We start from the raw sequence: 23,255 nt of genomic DNA, 5'->3' as shown, positions 1-23,255 counted from the left end.
ACACCCTGTTACTTTATTATAAGGTTACCTTTAGATTTGGTCTGCTCAGAACCCATAAGCTGAGAAGATTTCCAGTGATGCCCACGGTAACTATGGGCAGAGCTACTGCACTATGAGCATACACACGAACCTGAAATTATATTTTTATTAGCGCAGCTATCCTTTAATTTGAAATTTCTTGCCTCCTATGAAAGATAGAAGGCTGAAAGTTCTTGTCAACATTCCCATCAATATGAAGCATAATAGACTATAAAAACAGCCATTTTCTTCGGACAGCTTTTAAGCAGGTTTTTAGCTATTTTTATATTTTCCAGTGATGCCCACAGTAACTATGGGCAGAGGTATTGCACTGTGGGCATACACATGAACCTAAAATTATAAATTTTTAGTAGCGCAGCTATCCTATAATTTGAAATTTTCTCGGTGAAAGATAGAAGGTTGAAAATTATTGTCAATATTCCCATCCCAATGGAGCATAATTAAGTTAAAACATCTATGTAGTTCGGACTGCTTTAAAGCAGGTTTTTAGCTACTTTTATATTTTGTATGTTTTGGGGGAAACGGTAACTATGTGTAGGGCTACAGCACTGTGAGCATACAGACGAATCTAAAATTATACAATTATGATAAAGTAACAGAATTTGCGTCTGTGTGTCTTTCTGTACTGAGGGCTCTCCTTTTCATAGGTCATAGGAAGGTTTAAAACTGTTTTGGAGAGGGGTACTACCACCCTCCCTAGAGAAATCGTCCTTGCAGAAAATTATACCCCCCTCCAAAAAAAGTTATTTATCGCATCGTATTATAGACAGCTTTCTGTTGATATTAGAATGAAGAAAAAAATATAAGATTAAAACCATTTTTATGGCACGTTGTGCCAAAGGCCCAGCTTAACAAAACTGGTATCGATTTAATTTTTAAAATTTTAATATTCGTGGTAAATTGTCTGTAATATGGTACTATAATACAGGATTTTTCAGTATGGCTGAGATTCTAAACAAACGGATATTAATCGGTTTCTAAGCCGTACTGGAAATTAAATTATCTTGTTACCATATCCCTTGCACCTATATCTATAATACAAAGTAGAACGATGTCTGTCTGTCCGTCTGTCTGTCGGTCTGTCCGTCTGTCCGTCTGAAGCTTAAGATCTCGGTAACCACTGAACCGATCGGATTCTACTCTTAAGGGTATATACCTATAGGTCCTGCGGTGGTTTTAAGCTATTTTCTTGGGGGGTGGGACACCCCCAACCCCCTTAAAAACAAAAAAATCCCCCCCCCATTTTTTTTTTTTTTTTTTTACAAATTTTACGAATTTTACGAATTTTATGAATTTTACGAATTTTACGAATTTTACGAAATTTACAAATTTTACGAAATTTACGAATTTTACGAATTTTGCGAATTTAATCACAAAATGTTTTCCTGCTGGGTAGGTGCGAAAATTTGTGATCCGTTCTGCTGGGTAAGTAATAGAAGATGTAATTATACCTCTTGGGGCAAAGCCCCTAGAGGCTAGGGGCGAAGCCACTAGTGTATGTATAATGTATATAGAATGGTAGAAAACTTAATGGATTTCGTTGAATACAAATGTTTATTATAATCCTTTGAGTAAACCTCTGAGAGAGAGGAGATTAATGATTCACACTAACTTTATCAAAACCATCATTTAACTAAATTCATCTACTTTTTGTGGCGCATTATTTTTTTCATTTTTCTGTATGTACAATGACTAATAATTGTTCGTTCCATAACTTTTTAAAAACATGGTTAGAGGAATAACGCAGACAGGGAGTGGACATTGGACTGTTTATTACACTAGTCCCAAAGTTCTTTTAAAATCATTTTCTTATTTATTAAATTTATTCAATTTTTATTGGTTGGTTGATTTAGTTGAGTGTCCAAAATTTTTTAACTACTAATTCTAATCTACAGTAGAGATAATTTTGTTTATCATCATTGGAGATGTACATCAACTTATGAGCCATTGTCTTATCCCTTTAGATCCCTGGGTATAAATTCTTAACAAATTCTTACACTTAACCAAGTAAGTTCATTATTTCTAAACCAAATGTCCTAGACACCCCTCCCATTGATTTTACGACCTTTGTCTGGAAGTTCTGACTGTACATGTTAATTGTAACGAATTCTAAAAATCTAATTGTTATCTGACTTTAGTTATAACTTAGTTTTAGGCCGGTATTCTAACACATTACCTATCCGAGTACAATCAAATATGCTACGTGTTAGGCCGCAGTCTTTAGGTAAAATCTAACATGTTCAATATTGGATATACATTTATTCAATCTACGGATATGATAATGCATGAATGCATAGGAATTGTTTTATATAGTTCAGCTTGTTTAGCTGCAGCCTTGTTAAACTTATCATTTTTGACAACAATTTTTCATGTGATACAATTATCCTATTCATCTGATTTTTGGAATAATGATTCCTAGGACAACACAGTAGAGTATTACATGCAAAGCTTCTCTGTAATCAAGTCGAAAAAATGTAGGTATGTCCTTAATCAGTTTTGCAATAAAATTACTTAAAATTTAGTTTAAATTTATATACTTATATTCTGCTTATTCAGGAATCAGTTTTGACACTGACGCAAGTGTTATGTTTGTACTACCATTTCAGAGCTTCGATTGCATGGATGTTATCATCTTTGTTTTTAAACATAATAATAACAATGAATGATTATTGTTTTATACACTTCAGCCGCAGCCTTGTTAATTAATCTTATCATTAAAGACAAATCCAAACCCCATACTCACATGCTCTATAGTAGCACTAGAAGGAGTGCCTAATAAAAATGACGTCATGCAATACAACCGACTGATGGTAGGCTAGTATGTATTTTACCACAATGTATACTGGCCAAACACGATACCAAAATTTAATCGTAATTTATAATTGCCAGAGCTTTGTTTTCAACGACTGCAAAAATTAACTATTTCTAGGTGCAAGTTTCTGCTGCCGCAGCCAGCAGATTTAAGAATGGGCGGCTGTCAAGTCCTGGTTTTATAGACATGGCTATTTTTTTTGTACATACTTAGATGTACTTAGTATATTAGCTTTCTGTCAAACTAAATTAATATCATCTGTCTAGACCAGGGATCTAAAGGGATAAGACAATGATCCCCATTGATGATACACAAAATTACACCTTCTCTAGATTATAATTAGTGGTTGAAACGTTTGGACACTAAACTTAATGAACCATCCAATTTCAATTCAATAATAGTCCCCAGAGTTGTTGAGCCAACAAAAAAGAAAACGTAATAATAAAACTTTGGGAACTAGTGTAATAAACCATGGATCTAATGGGCCGATAAATTAATTTACATCCCCAATGATGATACACAAAATTACCCATTCTGTAGATGACAATTAGTGGTTAAAACGTTTGGACACGAAACCAATCAAAATTCAATAATAGTCCCCAAATATATTGAGTCAACAAAAAAGAAAACGTTATTAAAAAAAACTTTGGAGACTAGTTTAATAAACAGCCCAATGTCCCCTCCCTCCCTGTGTTTATACACTCTGCATCATTACAACAAACATCAGAGAGGGAGGAGTGAATGGAATGTAATATTGTATTCCGGAGTTAGGTTGGGTTATCCTTGGGACAATGAAGACCATACAGGGTACTAGGAAGGGAGGAGATATTGAGCTGTTTATTGCACTAGTCCCAAAAGTTTCATAATAACGTTTTCTAATTCGTTGGCTCAATAACTTTGGTGACTGTTATTGAATTTTGATTGGTTGGTTTAGTGTCCAAACGTTTTAACCACTAATTGTAATCTACAGAAGGGGTAATTTTGTGTATCATCATTGGGGATGTACATTAATTTATCGGCTATTGTCTTATCCCTTTAGATACTTGGCTTCTTACGTACATTTGTCAGTTAAAATTTCGCCGATATTAAAAGAAAACAGTTTTAATAATCTTGTAAAATTGTCTGTAATACAATACTATGCATGCATAAGTATGGCTTAGAACCTGTTCTAATCCTGCGGATATTAATCGGTGTCAAAGCCATGCTGGAAATTTTTTTTTGTAATTTTTTCCAAATGAAAATCCTTAGTTGGACTATCATACCTTAAATCGTAAGGGCGAGATTCTTCATTGATTTTTAAGTGATCATCAAGAGAATCCAGAGCATTATCCGCTTGTATTGGGATGCAATACTTCCAAAGATATTAGGTCAAGTAACATCCAACAGACAACCAAACATTTGATTGTACGACCTAACTGTGCATGGTGATAAGTTGCGTCTGTTTATGGGCCAAGTGATTCCCCTTAATCTAACTATTTATGTCGTGCACCTGACATAGCAGCCGTAGAAACCATTTCTAACATCTTTAGTAATGACGCGTTGTCGGTCCGAGATTCGAACCTATTACTTTCCCAACGACGAGCTGATGCGCTAGTTGAACTAACAACCCATAGAGGTTAGGGGCAACGATTTGAGTGAGAGCTATATGACCGAATTATTGTTGTTTTTCATCAGTATTCAAAGTTTGTAAATAATTAGGTCAAACCAAATTGTTGCAGTATAAAAACTTACTGAAAATAAAACAAATTATAACAAATTTATTTTCATTCTGATATTTTAAAAATGCCAATTTTTTTTTAAATTTTACCAAACATTTTCTGAGTGCATTGTTTTTAAAATCTAGTAAATATTTAATATAGTTATATCGACTTTTGAGTTCAAAAGACAAAATTAAATAACATGGTAAAAATCATTATATGTTGTAAATTGCAAAAGTACATCAATTAAACTATTTACAATATTACAAGTTACCACCTCTTTTTTTATAAATTTACATTTTTTCATTGAATTAATTTACTTTTGTTAAACAACAGTTTGAACTCAACAAAGCACTAGCTAATATTTCATCAGAATGTACGTATATTTTCAAACGTTTTTCACATAAAACCATGGTGAAAGCATTTTTTTTTAGTCGATATACCTATATTAAACATAAATTTAGTACATATATTTAGCGAAAAAATACTCAGGTTCGCAGCAGGAAGGTGCTTAAAATCACTTGCTTTCGTTCTTGCATAGTCCCCTTTGATTACAAGTGTGTTGGTAACTTGTATCTAGTATATAAGGTTCATATGTAAACCAGCTAAAATTAAATATTTTTATTTTCAAAATATGCAAATGTATTATGTATAACATAACTCTCCAAAGTATTTAAAAATTTGTACCTTTAAAATTAAAGACATTTATAGAATGAACAACAATGCCCAGTTTAAATCATGACAGAAAAAAATCTACTCTCCCCCCCCTACCCCTTTGAATACAAAGCCTCTGAATGCTAAGAGGCGCATCCGCTAGTTTCCAATATATTGGTAATTTAGGTTAGAGGCCAATAAGTGAGCTGCAACCTGTTCAGTGTTCATTCATGAATTATTATGTTTTTGGACAGGGAGGAAGGGGACATTGGGCTGTCAAATTAGTACCCAAAGTTATATAATAACATTTTCTTATTCGTTGACTAACCACTTTGGGTTCATTGAATTGTGATTGGTTGGTTCATTAAGTTGAGTGTCCGACGTTACAACCCCTATTTATAATCTACAAAAGGGGCTATCTTTTGTGTATTATTATTGGGGATGTACATCAATTTATCGGCCATTCTCTTATCCCTGTAGATCCCTGGTTCGAGGGAAACCTTAAAGCTTGCGAAAATAAAATGCAGAAAAATCCTAATACTCTTGTTTACATTAAGCTGAATATAAATAAAATAAAATAAGTTTGCCATGACATTTTTATAAACAAAGTCCTAAATACTGCATTCAATTGCGTTTAATACACACTATGCTTATAAAAGATTAAGTGTAAAGATAGAATACACAGTATGCTGGAATTTTATGGAAGATGAAGGAATGAATAGTACGCTATGCTAAAATACAGATAAGTTAAGATAAAGAGTACAAACTTTGCTAAAAACAAGTTGTAAAAATAGTACACACTATGATAAAATACAAAAGAAGCTGAAAGAAAGGATACTAATAATGATAAAAAAGTAAAAAGAAAAATAACACACTGCGCTAAAATGCAAAATAAGTTTAAATAAAAAATATACACGTTGCAAACCACAATACAAGTTGAAAGATAGGACATACACTACTCTAAAATGTAAAATAAGTTTAAAGAATGAGAACACACTATGAAGAAAAGACTAACGCCAAAAGAAGAGCTTTCTTTATATGGCATGGGTGTAACTTAAGTACCCTGTCCTAACAACAAAAACAATCACACTAGGAATCTCAAAGCAAATAAATTTAATAATTAGATAGATAATCCTTGAATATTACAAACTAAAAACGTACAATATTAACATGACTTAAATGAAAATCATCTTTCAGTAAGATAAGCTTTGAATTTAATATACAGAAATGTATAAATAGAAAATAAGGCATATATACAGGAATCTAAAGGGATAAGACAATCGCCGATAAATGGATGGACATACCCAATGATACAACACATAATTAACCCTTCTGTTGGTTACAATTAGTAGCTGAAACGTTTGGACATTCAACTAAGAGCCAACCGATCAAAAGTTGTTATTAAGTCAACAAATAAGAAAACTTTATCATAAAACTTTGGGGACTAATGTAATAAACAGTCCAATGTCCCCAACCCTCCCAGGCAAATATAAGTTTAAATGACAATTGTCTCGCGCTCTCCATCATGAGAAATTGAATTCTATTGTGTGTAGATATGAAGGTGGTGTGGAAACAATTTATTACCCCTCTGGAATGGCTGGCAAGTATTTTTTCTCACTATTTTCTCTCTAAATGACAGATAAAAGGCAGGCAGGGAGTGGACATTGGGCTGTTTATTATACTAGTCCCCAAATTTTTGAAATAATATTTTCTTATTAGTTGGCTCATCAACTTTGGGAACTTTTAATGAATTTTGATTGGTTGATTCATTAAGTTGAGTGTCCAAACATACGGAAAAACATTTGGCAAGGCATGATTTTTCATGATTGATTTAGGCAATAAAAATATTTATTTCATGATTAAGATTTCTTAGAAAAATAATTCAACATTCATGGCAACTCTAATTTATTATTGTATTAAAAATAAAACAGAAAGAAATATATTGGAGAGGAAAATTCCATTTTTCAATTGAATTTTCCCAGAAAAAAAACTATTATCAAAGCTAAGGCTCGGCAGTCTGTCATGTTCGAATGAAGATAGGACCTAATTGCAAATTTAGGTTAGAAGTTTCTGAGTTACGGCTGATGCAAACAGCTAAGGTTGTGGCTGCATTTGAACAGAATTTCGATTAAGCGCAAACAGCTCAGACTGATAAAAAATAGGAAACAGTAAACTGTAAAGAATCGCTGAATTTTGAATTATTTAATTTTGAGGCTTAATATTATTTTGGGTCGAGTGGATTTCTGTAGCAGCAGCTGCCAAGCCCTGGCAAGAAAACTCATTCATTCTTAAACAGTTATCATTTTCAGGGTGTGAGGGGATACTGAGCTGTTTATTGCTGTAGTCCCCAAAGTTTAATATTTTTATTCGTTGGCTTAACAATTTTGGGACTTTATTGAATTTTGATTGGTTGAGCATGAAGTTTTGTATTTAAACGTTTCATCAACTAATTGTAATCTACAGAAGGGGTAATTTTGTATTTCATCATTGAGGATCATTTTATTGGCCATCGTATTATCCCTTTATCACTGTATCAGTTCAGTTAAGAACACTTATCCTTTATTTTCCTCTTGAAACAAATCTTTTATTTAGTTTTTTTTTTTATATAAACACAATTTTGCATCAGTGGATACAGAGAGGGATCACGATTTAATCCGGTGGTTAAAACTATCCTATTATATAGAGTAGTAAGCTTTTTTGTCTGTAGCGAAGGATCTCGCTAACCGCTGAACCGATATGGTTCTCCTTTATAGTAAAGCTTCTTATAGGTCCTTATATGGTTTTAGGCTATTTTTCAGCCCTTCCTTATCCCGTCGAATATATAGCTTCCATTTCCCTAAATGCTAGGGGCGCATCCGCTAGTATAAATATATAGAGCTATTACAATTCTTTATAGAAAATAATTTTAAAAAATGTCTATTGGATGTATTTTAAAACTTAGCATATCTGTATTCAAGATGTTTTTATGGTGATTTTCGTTTGACTTTTACAAATACATATATAATCATTACTAAACATATATTTCTTATTGTTTCATTAAATCATTTCTAGCTTCGCCTTTATGTTTATTGCTCTCCTTGTTCTTAAAAACAAATGTTGTTAGATATTTAGATTTTGAGTTTTCAAGATGTTAAAAAAAATACTAGTTATAATTCAAATGAAGGTTCTAAATGTCGTATTTCCATTTTAAAAAATGGTTTCGAAACCGATTGACATCCGCTGGATTAGAGTTGGTTTTTAACCATAATGAAAAATCATGTATCGTATAGAAAGACAATTTTTCAATAATAATATGATAAATCTTATAATTTTGCGTTTCACTTTCTGAGGTAAAAACAAAAGAATCACACTCTTTAGATTTGAGAATTGTGCTAATTGTGAAAAAAAACCTAAGGTGTTTCTGTGGGTTTCTATTTTTAAGAATCATACTTTTGGATATTTGATTGATGAAGGAAATTAAGGAAAATTGGTAGAAATGATTATACCAAAAAACTGATCATTTGTCTGTAAATTTAGAGGCAAGCAAAAATCTCAGAAAAGGCATGAAAACCCAACGCTAAAAAGTTACTTCTGAATTGATAAAATATCTAATACTAGCAGATTCGCCCATAGAGGTCTCTAGGGGCAATTTAGGTTGGGGATGGAAAGTCGACCCCCCCTCCTCTTTTAAAAGTTATTTTGGAAAAACAAAAAAGCAAAAAAAGAATTTGGGATGGTTGGGCATTTCCAGGAGTGATCTCTTGGGAGGGTCGTGGTTCACTCCCCCAAAAAACTTTTCAAGGACCAACATTGTAAAGAAGAACCATATCGATCCAGTAGGTGCGAGATCCTGCGGTAGGAGTTGTCTGAATGTGCACTTCCAATTTAAAATATTTTTAAGACTTGAAGTTCTTAAGAGCCAGACCATCAATAATTGAGTGTCTCTCAAACAAGTATTCATACAAAACAATTTATTTAGGAGCGATGCTTTTTTTGGAGGGGTGAAGGCATTTTTTCCAGGAGTGATTTCACTTGGAAGGGAGGTGGTTCACTCAACCAAAATAGTTATGAACCTTCCCAGGACCAACACTGTAAAGTAGAAACATATCGGTTTCGTGGTTTGCAAGATCCTTCGTTACTTACACACCCAGATAAAGAGTTGTCTGACTGTGCACTTCCAATTTAAAATATTTTTAAGAAGTGAAGTTCTTAAGAGTCTGACCATCAATAATTGAGTGTCTCTCAAACAAGTATTCATACAAAACAATTTATGGAACAAAGTAGCCGGTTTCGTCGTATTTTCATAGTAACTTTTCTCCTATGTCTAGCCCCTAACAAGTCTCTCAGTTTGTTTCTTAATTTTATTTTGGTCTAAAATTGGACTAAATAATTAGAGTCTGAAAACATAGACGTCAAAGGGGGGGGGGGGTAATGGGGCGATTACCCCCCCCCCCCCCCCAAACGAGTTTTTTTCATTTTACCCTCCCCCCCCCCCATTTAAAATTTACCCCTACCCTGGGGGTGACGTAGGAGGCACCCCCAGCCATTTAGGAGGGGGTATTTACCCCCCCAAACAATTTTGGGGGGGAAATACCCCCCCCAAAATAAAAAATCTCTAATAAAAAAAATTTTGCGCGCTTCGCGCGCATTTTTAATACTATATATTTAATAAAATTTAAATTACCCCCCCCAAAAACTAAATTTACCCCTGCAACAGATTTCAGGGGGGGTAATTACCCCCCCCCCCCCCAAGCAAATTTTACCCCCGGGGTAAAAATTTTTGGGGGGGTAAAAAAAATTTGCGGCAAGCTTCGCGCGCCATTTTACCCCCACCCCAAAAAAGCGAATTACCCCCCCCTTAAAAAATTTTTACCCCCCCCCCCCCAAAAAAAAAAAGCTTGGACGCCCCTGTCTGAAAATCAAGCAATACATGACAATTTTAATATTTTATAAGTCTAGCCGTTATTGCCCTGTTTGAATATAATTATATACTTTCTTTAAATTTTGTATGAATAGGCCAATCAACATTTTAATTTCCAATAGTTAAATGTATATTGGCCTATCATTGGTCATTTGTATTATTATAGAACATACGTAGCTAATGTTGCTGTAGATATTACTAAAAATTTAGCTGCTACAAAGGGACATCTCTTAAATGTAATGGTTTCTCTCTACACCAAAACATGAACATTAATCTTGCAAAAATTAAGCCAATGAAATGTAATTCTAAACTAATGTTTTATAGATTAATAAGAAAAAGATACATTTATAGATCTAAAAAAAAGTTTTAGCGGATGAGAATAGTTATTTCTCGCATCGCATTATAAACGGATTTCCGCGGATATAGAATGTACAATTATGAGATTAAAACTAGTTTTTTTATCCCCGAGGTGGCGAAGGCACCGGCTAAAAAAACTGGTTTTAATCTTATGACTGTACATTTTTATATTCGTAGAAAGCTGGATATAATACGATGCTAGACATAGTTTTTTTGTATGGATGAGAACCGGTTCCTGTCCACCGGATACGAATAAATACGAGAAAAAAATTCTGACATTTAATCCTATCATTCTTAACTATTTAAACAAGGATTAAACCATCCATGAAAGCTAAGCTTTACATATGAGACAACGAATATTAGACAGTTTTATCATTATTGATTTTTATCATTATATTAATTTTAAGTGTAATTAAAACAAAAGTGTAATATCAACTCCTATTAGAGCTAGAGTACTAAAAATTTATATTCCATTGCAAAAAAAACGCGATATTTGGTTTAAGTAAATATTCATTTATACAGCCTTTTTCAAACATTGTGATTTAAATAAGAACGTGGGAAAAATTTTTGATCATGAGAACCAATTATTTTGGTTTAAATGACACATATATTTTTCATTTAATTTAATATTTTAGACCCATTGGAAAATTTTTTGATCATAAGAACCATTTAATTTTCATTGAATTTCATTTTTTGGAACTGTGGGAAAAAACAGGAGAAAAAATATGTTTTAGCATAAAGAAATGTCGGTATTAAATGATAAGCTATCGGTCAATCATTTATTACCATAGGATTTAAATATTTATTTATGCTAAATTTTGATTGATTATATAACTCATTTATGTTGATAAAGAATTTCTTTAAAATTGTTTTAGCTTTGAAAAACTAATAGCATATACTCTAAAGAGAAAGAGTCAGTGAGTCAGTGAAGGAAGCGGATATATAAAAATGCTAAGTGTCTAAAAATTAATGATTTTTAGGACGACTTAAGTATAGCCTGAACTGAACAATCGCACAAAATACAAAGTACAAGAGTAACATTTAGACATGACATGACATGCTCGTCATGAAACTTGTTTATTTTGTAATTTCTGACGATGCTGTGAAAATTGGTGCAAAAAATATGACGTAACAAAAAAAATTAGCCAATGAGAGGCCGTTATTGACCAATGGCGGCCACTACCATTGCCGTTGCCGCCATTGGTCAATAACGGCCTCTCATTGGCTAATTTTTTTTGTTACGTCATATTTTTTGCACCTATTCTCACAGCATCATTTCTGTCACTGACCAATAAATTGACGTTAGCCTGTTTATGCAATTGTTATGCTGTTTTGACTCAGATAAATCGTTGGTGTCTTTTAAAGATTTTATTATTAAATTTATGGTCAATGGACATATGGATGCTAAATTACATACTTATTTATCAGATTTAGAGTAGTTAAGACATAAGTGAATAGCTTTTCTATTATTGAAAGCTAAAGTTATTAGTTTATTTAGCTTAAAGCTTAACTGTTTCATTGTGATTTAAAAAAAATATATCACGTCAAAACTATAAAAAGGAAAATACTAAAAACAAATGAGTTAGCACCTAAAATTTGACTTTATGTTAACGGGTTTCCTCTGTCTATTTAATTGGCTTTATTATAATTTTATTGAGCCCTAAATTAACGAACCATGCACTAAATTATTTTTTCAGCTTGGTTTCGAAACCGATTAATATCCGCTGTTTTATAACCTGTTCTCAGCTACACTGAAAAAGCATGTATAGCATCGTATTACAGACATTTTCAACGAATATCAAAATAAAAATCTTAAAATTAATAACAGATATATTAGCCTGAGCCTTCGTCCCCTCGGAGAATCAAAACTGGTTTTAATCTTATAATTCATCTTAATATCTGTGGAAAGCTGTCTATAATACGATGCTTAAAATAGTATTACCTTTACGACATCTGGATTGTCAGGCTGACTTGAATTATCCTTAAAATTTGCCACCAGAAGTTGACAATTTGTTGTCACGGGTAAACTTGTCAGCGCTAGGGCGACAAATATCAACATTACTTTTTTTATTAAATTAATCACTTATATATAAATGGCTTTTTAATTCACTATAAAGTCACTTTAACTTAGATTATATAGCACCAAATTATATAAATAAAGTTATATATTTGTGAAGAAAATGCTACCAATCTTTAACTACTTTATAGACTGAGAGGGGGGAGTTAGTGAAGAGATTCCGAGAGATTTTCTCTCTGTCTCTGTCTGTGAGCGGAGAATACACAATTCTCTCGGAGATTTTGCATGGTATACATATTGTTAAACCATGCTCAATACATTTAGGCCCAGTTTTATTTTATCCCCCCCCCTCTCCTTTTCTTTATTAACACTAACTATTAGAATATATTTTCAAGCATGGCTTCGAAACCGATTATTATCCGCTGGATTAGAACTGGTTCTAAGCCATACTGAAAAAATCTTGAATCGTATTATATCCAATTTTCTACGAATAGTAAAATAATACCAGTTTTGTTAGCCCGGACTTCGGCCCATCAGGGCTAATAAAACCGGAAGTTATCATATAAGTTTTTCTATCCGTGGAAAGCTGTCTATAATACGATGCGATTATTATCCTTCCCACATTATTTCTCCACAACCTTGTGTGTATACGAGACGTGGTTTTGCTTCGCAAATTAAGATAAGGACCCTTGGGAGGGTTTGATAAATCACCAATTAAAAGCTTTTTATGGCAGTTCTGTTTTATTATGGATTATTATAAGATAAACATTATAATTGGTCTACTAATTTGATTTTGAAGCTTCTCTATTGGATGGTACGTCTGTAAATGCAATCATATTTAGATTTTAATCCTTTGTGATATAAACTAAATAAATTTTCGTGGAATTTTTATTACATTAGCTTATTTTAATTTAAATTTTAGATTAGATTTTTGAACCTTTTTAAAGTCTTTGTTCACTGTCTGTGTCCATGTTTCTTTCTGTGTGTACCAAAGAATCTCGCTAACCAATAAGGTTCTCCTTTGCAGTGTAGCTTCTCATCCTTGGTCTTTGGAAGGTTTATAACTATTTTTGGGGTGGGTAACACCACCCTCTGATAGAAATCGCCAAAAATTAACATAGATTGATTAAAAAACAATAATGTGCCCCTAGAGGCCTTTACTTCTATGGACGTATCCGCTAGTATATCTAAATGTAATATAATCAAATAATTTCATCAGACAAAATGTTCATTCTTCGCTGCTATGTACGAATTATAATCCTTGTTTTCTCTTAAAATATTCGTATAAGGTTTCATACAAAAAAAACACAAAATATATTTCTAAAAATTTTAAATGTGTTTTTAAAGCTATTATTTTTGTTATTCATGAAAATGTGTTTGGCTTTATATTAATGTGCTACAAATGATTGTGACTGTAAAAAAAACAAGGATGACAACATATTTTATATCATGACTGACAGAATGATGACCAAAGTAAATTACATAATGGATGCTGTGAACAACGGAAAATTTAATTTTTATACTATTATCCACAAAAAAATTGAAAATTGAACCCAAAACACCATTAAGACTAAAAAAAATCAAAAAAAGCTAACTGACAAAAATCCTTCGTAACAACAGGATTTCAATTTTGATTCTTTAATACAAAAGTAATTTAAAAACAAACAAAAAACACAAAAGATATATAGAAATATGTTTATCACATTTAATGTGAGAATGTTGCTATTATCATATTCAAAATAAATGCTGTAATAAGCTTTAAAATATTTAAACACTAGTCTCTCATTGGACACAAAATGACGTCCAATAAGAAAAAGGAATAAAAATATTGGAAAGAAAATTATTTTATTTCAAAATTAATTCTTGGCATTTTGGAATAAAAAATATAGGGGAAAGAAAATTATTTATTTCAAATTTATTTCTGGTCTTGAAATAATATTCATTATTTTATTTTAATTTGAGTGTCAACCAATAAGAAATAGGCATGCTGTTTTAAAAGTTTGGAATAAAAATTATTATTTTTTGTCAATTCCTTTTTTCAGAGTATAAAATGAGAATAAATTTTCCAACATCATTATTGATTTCTAATTTAACATTTCATACAGTGGGTAATATTTATTTCAACATTTTTTGTCATTCAAAATCAAGTGTCACAAAAATAATAATATTTAACATAAAAAAGAAATTTTTAAAATAATTTTGTTTTCTTTATTTGTTGAAGATTTAAGCCCAAGCTTTTTCTGAGGGGGGAGACCCCCCTCAACCCCCCCTCTCCTGAGGGGGGAAACCCCCCTCGACCCCCACCCCTGACGCTCTCTTCTTTAAATCTTTCATTATTTCTGTAATTTATTCTAACTATCTTATAAATTTCAAAACATGAGATAAAAAGGAAATAATTTGCTGTACATTATTAAAAAATTTAAAAATTGTAAAAAAAATTCCATCATGATTTTTAATTTTAAATACAAGAATATTTTTTCCTATATGATATGTTAAATTTAAATACAGGAATAATTTTGTACTGTGGAATTGAAGAAATAAATGCTGTACATTAGAGTGGCTTGATTTTCAATGATTTTCTAATTTTAAATGTGCTACTTACACTTTCTGTCTGAACATCATATAAGAGACCAAAAAATGAAAAGAAAATATTTTGAATAATGGGGAGGCTCGCTGATGCATGTAAACTTTTAGAAAGACACTTGTGGGGAGAATTTTTTTTTTTTTTTGGGGGGGGGCAATTATTTTTCTTTCAAAGTATAGCTTTATGCACCTTCCCAATTTTGTCTTGAAGAGTAGAATAAGAATAAAAAATCTGTTTTTAAAACTATTGATCCTAGCAAGGAAAATCCATAAATAAATTTAAAAACCAAGAGATTTTACATTTAATTTAAGATTTTTCATGCTTGGATGAATATTTTTTAAAACCAATTTGATATTCTTATATTAATCAACAAGACAAATTCAAAAAGATGCATAAAGCAATACTTTGAAAGAAAAAAAGTTGCACCTCCAGAATAAACTTCTAAAATTTTTAATGCATGGAAACACCTTCCCCCCATTTCCCCTCAAGGACAAAATCAATTTTTTATATTTAGGTTTCTTATATGACATTTAAACTGTAGATGTTGATTACAAATTCAATGTCCAAAATTGATCCACTCTACTGTACATTGTTATAATTTAATATTTGATGTGGGTATAAACATTAGACATAGATGGTCAATCTGACCCCATTTTTTTCTTAAAAAGAAACCTTTGTTCACTTTTTGTTGTATATGAAATACAGCCCTATAGGCAACATTATTTGCAACTAAATTTTGCAATGATATAATTTTTAGAAAGATAACTTTATTATAAGAAATTAAATTATTTATAACTAACTTATTATATGTTGTGTCATACGCTTCACATTATATGATGGAAGAAATATTTTCTTCAAATATTTCACCCAAGGAAAGCTTTAACCTAAGATATTCAACAATTTATAGCTGATACATAATGTAAACAAAATTCCCTTGTGCTGTCTCTAGGTTATCTCTATTGTATAAATGAACGTACAAAAGAGGAGGAGAGAGAGAAGGAAATAGACAGAAAAGTGAGGGTGGGGGGAGGGGGAAGAAATATAGAGAAAAATAGACAGAGATATTTATTGTTCACCCTTAGATGATGTAAATTTTTTGGTAGACTTTTTTGAATTTAAGAAAAAGATAGAGAATGAGACAAAACCAAGTATCATATTTTATTAAAATTGCTTATACAAGAAAGGTCATTCAAAATTATTTCACCAATATTAAGGTCAAGTGACAAAAATTTAAATTTCCACCTACTTCGCCCCCAGAGGGGGCAATAGTAGAAGGAAAATTCAAATTTTGATCACATGACCAAAATTGTTGAAATAATTTTAATATCCTTTCTAGCATTCACAATATTACGAAAATATGATAAATAACTATTATCACATTTAATGTGAGAATGTTGCTATTATCATATTCAAAATAAATGCTGTAATAAGCTTTAAAATATTTAAACACTAGTCTCTCATTGGACACAAAATGACGTCCAATAAGAAAAAGGAATAAAAATATTGGAAAGAAAATTATTTTATTTCAAAATTAATTCTTGGCATTTTGGAATAAAAAATATAGGGGAAAGAAAATTATTTATTTCAAATTTATTTCTGGTCTTGAAATAATATTCATTATTTTATTTTAATTTGAGTGTCAACCAATAAGAAATAGGCATGCTGTTTTAAAAGTTTGGAATAAAAATTATTATTTTTTGTCAATTCCTTTTTTCAGAGTATAAAATGAGAATAAATTTTCCAACATCATTATTGATTTCTAATTTAACATTTCATACAGTGGGTAATATTTATTTCAACATTTTTTGTCATTCAAAATCAAGTGTCACAAAAATAATAATATTTAACATAAAAAAGAAATTTTTAAAATAATTTTGTTTTCTTTATTTGTTGAAGATTTAAGCCCAAGCTTTTTCTGAGGGGGGAGACCCCCCTCAACCCCCCCTCTCCTGAGGGGGGAAACCCCCCTCGACCCCCACCCCTGACGCTCTCTTCTTTAAATCTTTCATTATTTCTGTAATTTATTCTAACTATCTTATAAATTTCAAAACATGAGATAAAAAGGAAATAATTTGCTGTACATTATTAAAAAATTTAAAAATTGTAAAAAAAATTCCATCATGATTTTTAATTTTAAATACAAGAATATTTTTTCCTATATGATATGTTAAATTTAAATACAGGAATAATTTTGTACTGTGGAATTGAAGAAATAAATGCTGTACATTAGAGTGGCTTGATTTTCAATGATTTTCTAATTTTAAATGTGCTACTTACACTTTCTGTCTGAACATCATATAAGAGACCAAAAAATGAAAAGAAAATATTTTGAATAATGGGGAGGCTCGCTGATGCATGTAAACTTTTAGAAAGACACTTGTGGGGAGAATTTTTTTTTTTTTTTGGGGGGGGGCAATTATTTTTCTTTCAAAGTATAGCTTTATGCACCTTCCCAATTTTGTCTTGAAGAGTAGAATAAGAATAAAAAATCTGTTTTTAAAACTATTGATCCTAGCAAGGAAAATCCATAAATAAATTTAAAAACCAAGAGATTTTACATTTAATTTAAGATTTTTCATGCTTGGATGAATATTTTTTAAAACCAATTTGATATTCTTATATTAATCAACAAGACAAATTCAAAAAGATGCATAAAGCAATACTTTGAAAGAAAAAAAGTTGCACCTCCAGAATAAACTTCTAAAATTTTTAATGCATGGAAACACCTTCCCCCCATTTCCCCTCAAGGACAAAATCAATTTTTTATATTTAGGTTTCTTATATGACATTTAAACTGTAGATGTTGATTACAAATTCAATGTCCAAAATTGATCCACTCTACTGTACATTGTTATAATTTAATATTTGATGTGGGTATAAACATTAGACATAGATGGTCAATCTGACCCCATTTTTTTCTTAAAAAGAAACCTTTGTTCACTTTTTGTTGTATATGAAATACAGCCCTATAGGCAACATTATTTGCAACTAAATTTTGCAATGATATAATTTTTAGAAAGATAACTTTATTATAAGAAATTAAATTATTTATAACTAACTTATTATATGTTGTGTCATACGCTTCACATTATATGATGGAAGAAATATTTTCTTCAAATATTTCACCCAAGGAAAGCTTTAACCTAAGATATTCAACAATTTATAGCTGATACATAATGTAAACAAAATTCCCTTGTGCTGTCTCTAGGTTATCTCTATTGTATAAATGAACGTACAAAAGAGGAGGAGAGAGAGAAGGAAATAGACAGAAAAGTGAGGGTGGGGGGAGGGGGAAGAAATATAGAGAAAAATAGACAGAGATATTTATTGTTCACCCTTAGATGATGTAAATTTTTTGGTAGACTTTTTTGAATTTAAGAAAAAGATAGAGAATGAGACAAAACCAAGTATCATATTTTATTAAAATTGCTTATACAAGAAAGGTCATTCAAAATTATTTCACCAATATTAAGGTCAAGTGACAAAAATTTAAATTTCCACCTACTTCGCCCCCAGAGGGGGCAATAGTAGAAGGAAAATTCAAATTTTGATCACATGACCAAAATTGTTGAAATAATTTTAATATCCTTTCTAGCATTCACAATATTACGAAAATATGATAAATAACTATTATATATATTATTTCGCAGCCGGCTGTAAAAAACACTTTCAAAGCCGAAAAAAGATAAAAATATATGTAAAAATATAAAACTAGTTAAAAAACTGCCATGGGTGTTTAAAACATAATTATGCTCCTTATTGATGGAAAAAGTTTTAGCCGCCTAATTTTAAATTATAGAGATTTTTCGCTATTAAAAATTAATCCAGACTGGAGTGACGATAAAAGATTGTTAGTTATTTATTTTTAAATTTTTAATTTCAGAACTTTGAGTAAAAATGAGAAAATGCACGTCGACTTTAATAAATTTTTTTCTTCAAAATATCATAATATGTTTTATTCATCCTATTTCAAATTAAAATATTTAATTTATCGTGTAAGAAAAGCAAGGGCTAAATTAAATGTTCAAAAATAACATTTTAATTCATGTCTTAACTGTAAGAATTCAGAGAGAGAGAGCTGTTTCTTTCACTAGTCCCCAAAGTTTTATACTGACATGTTCTTAATCGTTGGCTGAAAAACTTTGGTGACTTTTTAAGGAATTTTGATTTATTGAGTTGAGTGTCCAAACGTTTCAACAATAGTTGTAATCTACAGAATGGGTAATTTTGGGCAACATCATTGGGGATGTACATCAATTTATCGGCCATTGTCTTATCCCTTTTGATCCATGGTAAAGATTTAAATTCTTGCCCCGAAAGAGAAAATTAAGTTGAATGTTTAAAATAAATAAAACAGAAAGTTTCTTTTCTTTTGTAGGAAAAATGATTCTATTTATCTAAAGGAAATGCGGCTACATTAACTTTGAAACAAAAATTCCTCCATATTTATTATGGCTCGGCAGCCGCGTATCACGTCCTTTATTTTTGTTGTTGAAATTTCACAATCACAACCTCAGGCACTCCTGAATATATAAGTTTAAAGAAAATTTTAAGCATGTTTGTTACAAAACTGCTTAAATACAGACTACGGTTTGAGGGCATTTTCGAGAAGCTTTGCTCATAACAAGTGGTATGTTCAAAAATCTGATGAATAGGATGATTATATCACAAGAAAATAGTAAAAAATCAGCTTATTTTAAATGGACGTACGGACTTTTTGGTAACGGTTATAGAGTTGCTACGCTTTGTAAATTGTACCTTACTGTTATAGGAATCATCATGAAATGTTTAAAATCGATAGGACAATTCTAACATGTCTAACTTAACGAAAAGAGCTAATCGTTCCGGACGGACGGACCTATTTATAGATAGATAAAAGATTGCGGCTGCCAAACCCTGACATTTAACCAAAAGATTATAGTCTAAGTCGTACAAATATTTCTTTTTGGGTTTTCCTTTTTCATCATTTGAAATTAATACTAAATTTTGTTAAATTATGCTGTTTATCTAGTGTTGAGGTCAAATGATTTGTTAAAAAAGCTCATCATCAGCTAATTTATAAAATATTATAGGTTCAAATATGGTCAGCCTCTATATATGTATCTAAAATGCGGCCTTAGTATTGTTAGGTTGTAAATAATATATAGGATTTTAGAAAACATGTTGAGGTTGTGTGATTTTATGTTTAGGTTTATATTTCTATTTCAATATCTTATTTTAGTTTTTTGACCTTTAACCTATGGGGATAAGAAAAAAGGAGTCGGCTGTAAAAAAAAATAGCATAAAACCACCACAAAACTTTTCATAAATTTTCACTAAAAGCACAACTCAATCAGTGGATAGGAGATTTGGAAAATTAAAAGGCAAAGATAGGAGGAAAAAAATTATTTTTATTTACTTTAGCGTTTATTGAGATCTTAATCTGCAGATAGACGGCAGTCAGACATCCCAATACTTTGTATAAGAAATAGGATAGGCTATAAGAAGAAACCGATTAATATCCGCTAGATTAAGACACGTTTCCTAGCCATACTGAAAAATCAGGTATCCTTTCGAAGAAAAGCTGTCTATAATACGATACGATAACTTAAAATTTCTGATTCAGTCGGCTAGTAAAAACCAACGTGTAATTGTTTAATGGTTTAACAGTATTAATTTTGAAAAATCCTCTAAATGTGAAAATGTGGCACACGGCAGAAGATAGACTTGGCTAACTCTGGCGTGGGAACTCATTTGACGTATGGACGGACAAACCATAATTTATTCAAGAAGTGAGGGAACATTGAGCTGTTATTACACTAGTCCCCAAAGTTTATAACCACATTTTATTATAAGAACTTTGGAGCCTTTTATTGAATTTCAATTGGTTGGTTATTAAGTTGAGTGTCTAAACGATTCAACGACTTGTTGTAATCTAAAAAAAGTATATTTTGTGAAAATCAATGAGAATATACCTAAATTTATCGGCCATTGTCTTATCCCTTTAGATTCTTGAATTTTACAGTAGCTGCTAAGTAAGACAAATTTAAGTATGGCATTTTTCTGAATAAGAAAAATTCTCAACAATTCAATAAATTGAGTTTGATTTTAGCAGTTGCTGTAAAAGCTGGAGATAAAGTTTTATTGGACAGTTTTATGGTCTGGTTTATGAAAAGCTCTGAATAGATTTCTAATAGAAATAGCACAGATCTTTGCAAAATAAAATTTACTTTTTGCAAGTGGTTTTAAATCAGACTTCTCCAAAATTTTATTTTAATTTTGATCAATTTGAATAATTTCAAAGTTTAGAATAAGAAAGAGAATTATGTATATGTCAATTCTTACGTTGTTTTATACATATTAAATGAGTTAATCCTATAATTTTATTTATGTTTTCATGGACAATATATGATAAAGAATATATTCTTCATGATTTAGAGCAAATTTTTTTTAGCAAAACTTTAAGATTGTTTTTTTCTTATCTATGACATAGATATCTAAATTTTATATTTGTATATAATATGCTCATTTTTATTCTTTTTTATACGGGATGAGGGGTCTACAGGGACAAGACAATGGCTGAGAAAATGATGTACAGCTACAATGATAATAGACATATTGACCCCAACTGTAGATTACAATTAGTTAAAAAAAAACCCAATGGAGACTTATTAAAGGGACTGTGAACGAGAAAATTTCTCATCAGATGAGAAATTTTTAAGTTCACACTCCCTTTAACTGCTAAGAGGTACATTACTAGTTTTTGTAGGAAAGAAGGTCAAACAAGGATGACAACATCCATAAAAGCGAAGCACTGAAACAGTAGGACAAAAGGACATTAACACTTGTATAATGTCAGAACTGCATAATCAGAATATAATGTATAAGAGTCGAAGCAAAATTGTAAGTAAATTTGTTGAAAAACTGCTTGATACAGAATAATATTTATGGACATACTTAAATTATTAGGACTTGATTATAGAGTTGCTTCGCTTATAGTATTGTACTTTGTTGTCCCAGGAATCACTATACCAAAAATCAGATCAATCGGATAATTAGATAACATGTTTAAAATAGACGTACGGACATTCTTGTAATGATTATAGAGTTGCTACGCTTTTTAAATCGTACCTAACTACTACAGGAATCAACATGCAAAGTTTGAAATCGATAGGACAATTCTAACATGCCTAAATTAACGAAAAAAGCTATCCGTTACGGACGGACGTACGGACGGACCGACCCTAATTATAGAAAAGCTTCGCTTTTAAAAATTGGCTCCCGCTCTAGTATCCCCATAACAAAATATAAAGCATTTCAAATCAAATGTTTTTAAATCTTGGAAGATATACTTGCATTTAAAACATTAAAATAAGAATTATTCTATCCCTAATTGATACGTTTTGTAACATGGTTTTAAATTGATTAAATAAATAAATCATAAATTAATTTTTAGAAAAATCACGAAACCTTGTATTTATCTTTCAAGTGATTGCAGTATCAAATGCTAGCGGCTACGCCCCTAGAGGCCTCTAGTGGCACTTTAAATGTTTTTTTTATATTTAAAATATGTCTATGTAGCGTTTTACGTTCATGATAACGTTGAACTCTCTTTCTAAAATCAAGAAACGTAAAAAAATTCGATTTTCTGTGTTTTTTCTTGGGAGGGTGGTGGTACCCTCCCCCAAAATAGTTAAAAACCTTCCCGGGACCTATTAGAATATACCCTGTTAAGAAGAACCCGATCGGTTCAGCGGTTAGCGAGATCCTTCGGTACAGACACACACACAAACAGACAAACATCCCGTTACTTTAGTATAGGGATATATGTATATACTCATATTCAAACGAGTAATTTACAAATTTAAATTTTGAAAAATAACCTAAAACCATCCCAAGATTCTAATTAAGAAAGAAATTACCAAAACCTCCTGTTAGCCTTGTGTGAGATTCTCTGTGATCTTGACCGAAAGACATCAAAACATACCAAAATATGATAACCAAAAATCAGGAATAGTCCCTTTCGTGGCAACGCACCTTAAGGGGCGATTAGTCGTAAAAAGGCTTTTGATTTTTGATAGGTTATTTTATGTTAGGTTAGGTATATTGGATTAGGTGATTGCCCCACAGGGTTAGGTAATTGGCCCCACAGGGTTAGAGCCCCCGCAGGGGCTAGAAATAGGAGCGTTGCCACGAAAGGGACTATACCCCAAAAA

At 31.3% G+C, this 23,255-nt stretch overlaps 1 long non-coding RNA gene across 1 annotated transcript; it reads right to left on the bottom strand.

Moving 5' to 3' along the window:
• Positions 1 to 16: 16 nt before the first annotated feature.
• LOC145318154 (uncharacterized) lies at positions 17 to 12,657 on the bottom strand. The gene is made up of 2 exons (XR_013879242.1): positions 12,402 to 12,657; positions 17 to 130 (listed from the first exon to the last, which is right to left on the bottom strand). It is a non-coding gene; the product is annotated as an uncharacterized LOC145318154 (long non-coding RNA).
• Positions 12,658 to 23,255: the final 10,598 nt, after the last annotated feature.

The sequence above is a fragment of the Acartia tonsa genome, chromosome 4 (genome assembly GCF_053477335.1).
Source record: "Acartia tonsa isolate MP-2025a chromosome 4, ASM5347733v1, whole genome shotgun sequence".
NCBI classification, from domain to species: Eukaryota; Metazoa; Arthropoda; class Copepoda; order Calanoida; family Acartiidae; genus Acartia; species Acartia tonsa.
Note: the sequence above shows the minus strand (reverse complement) of the source record. Positions and strands in the feature narration are given on the sequence as shown.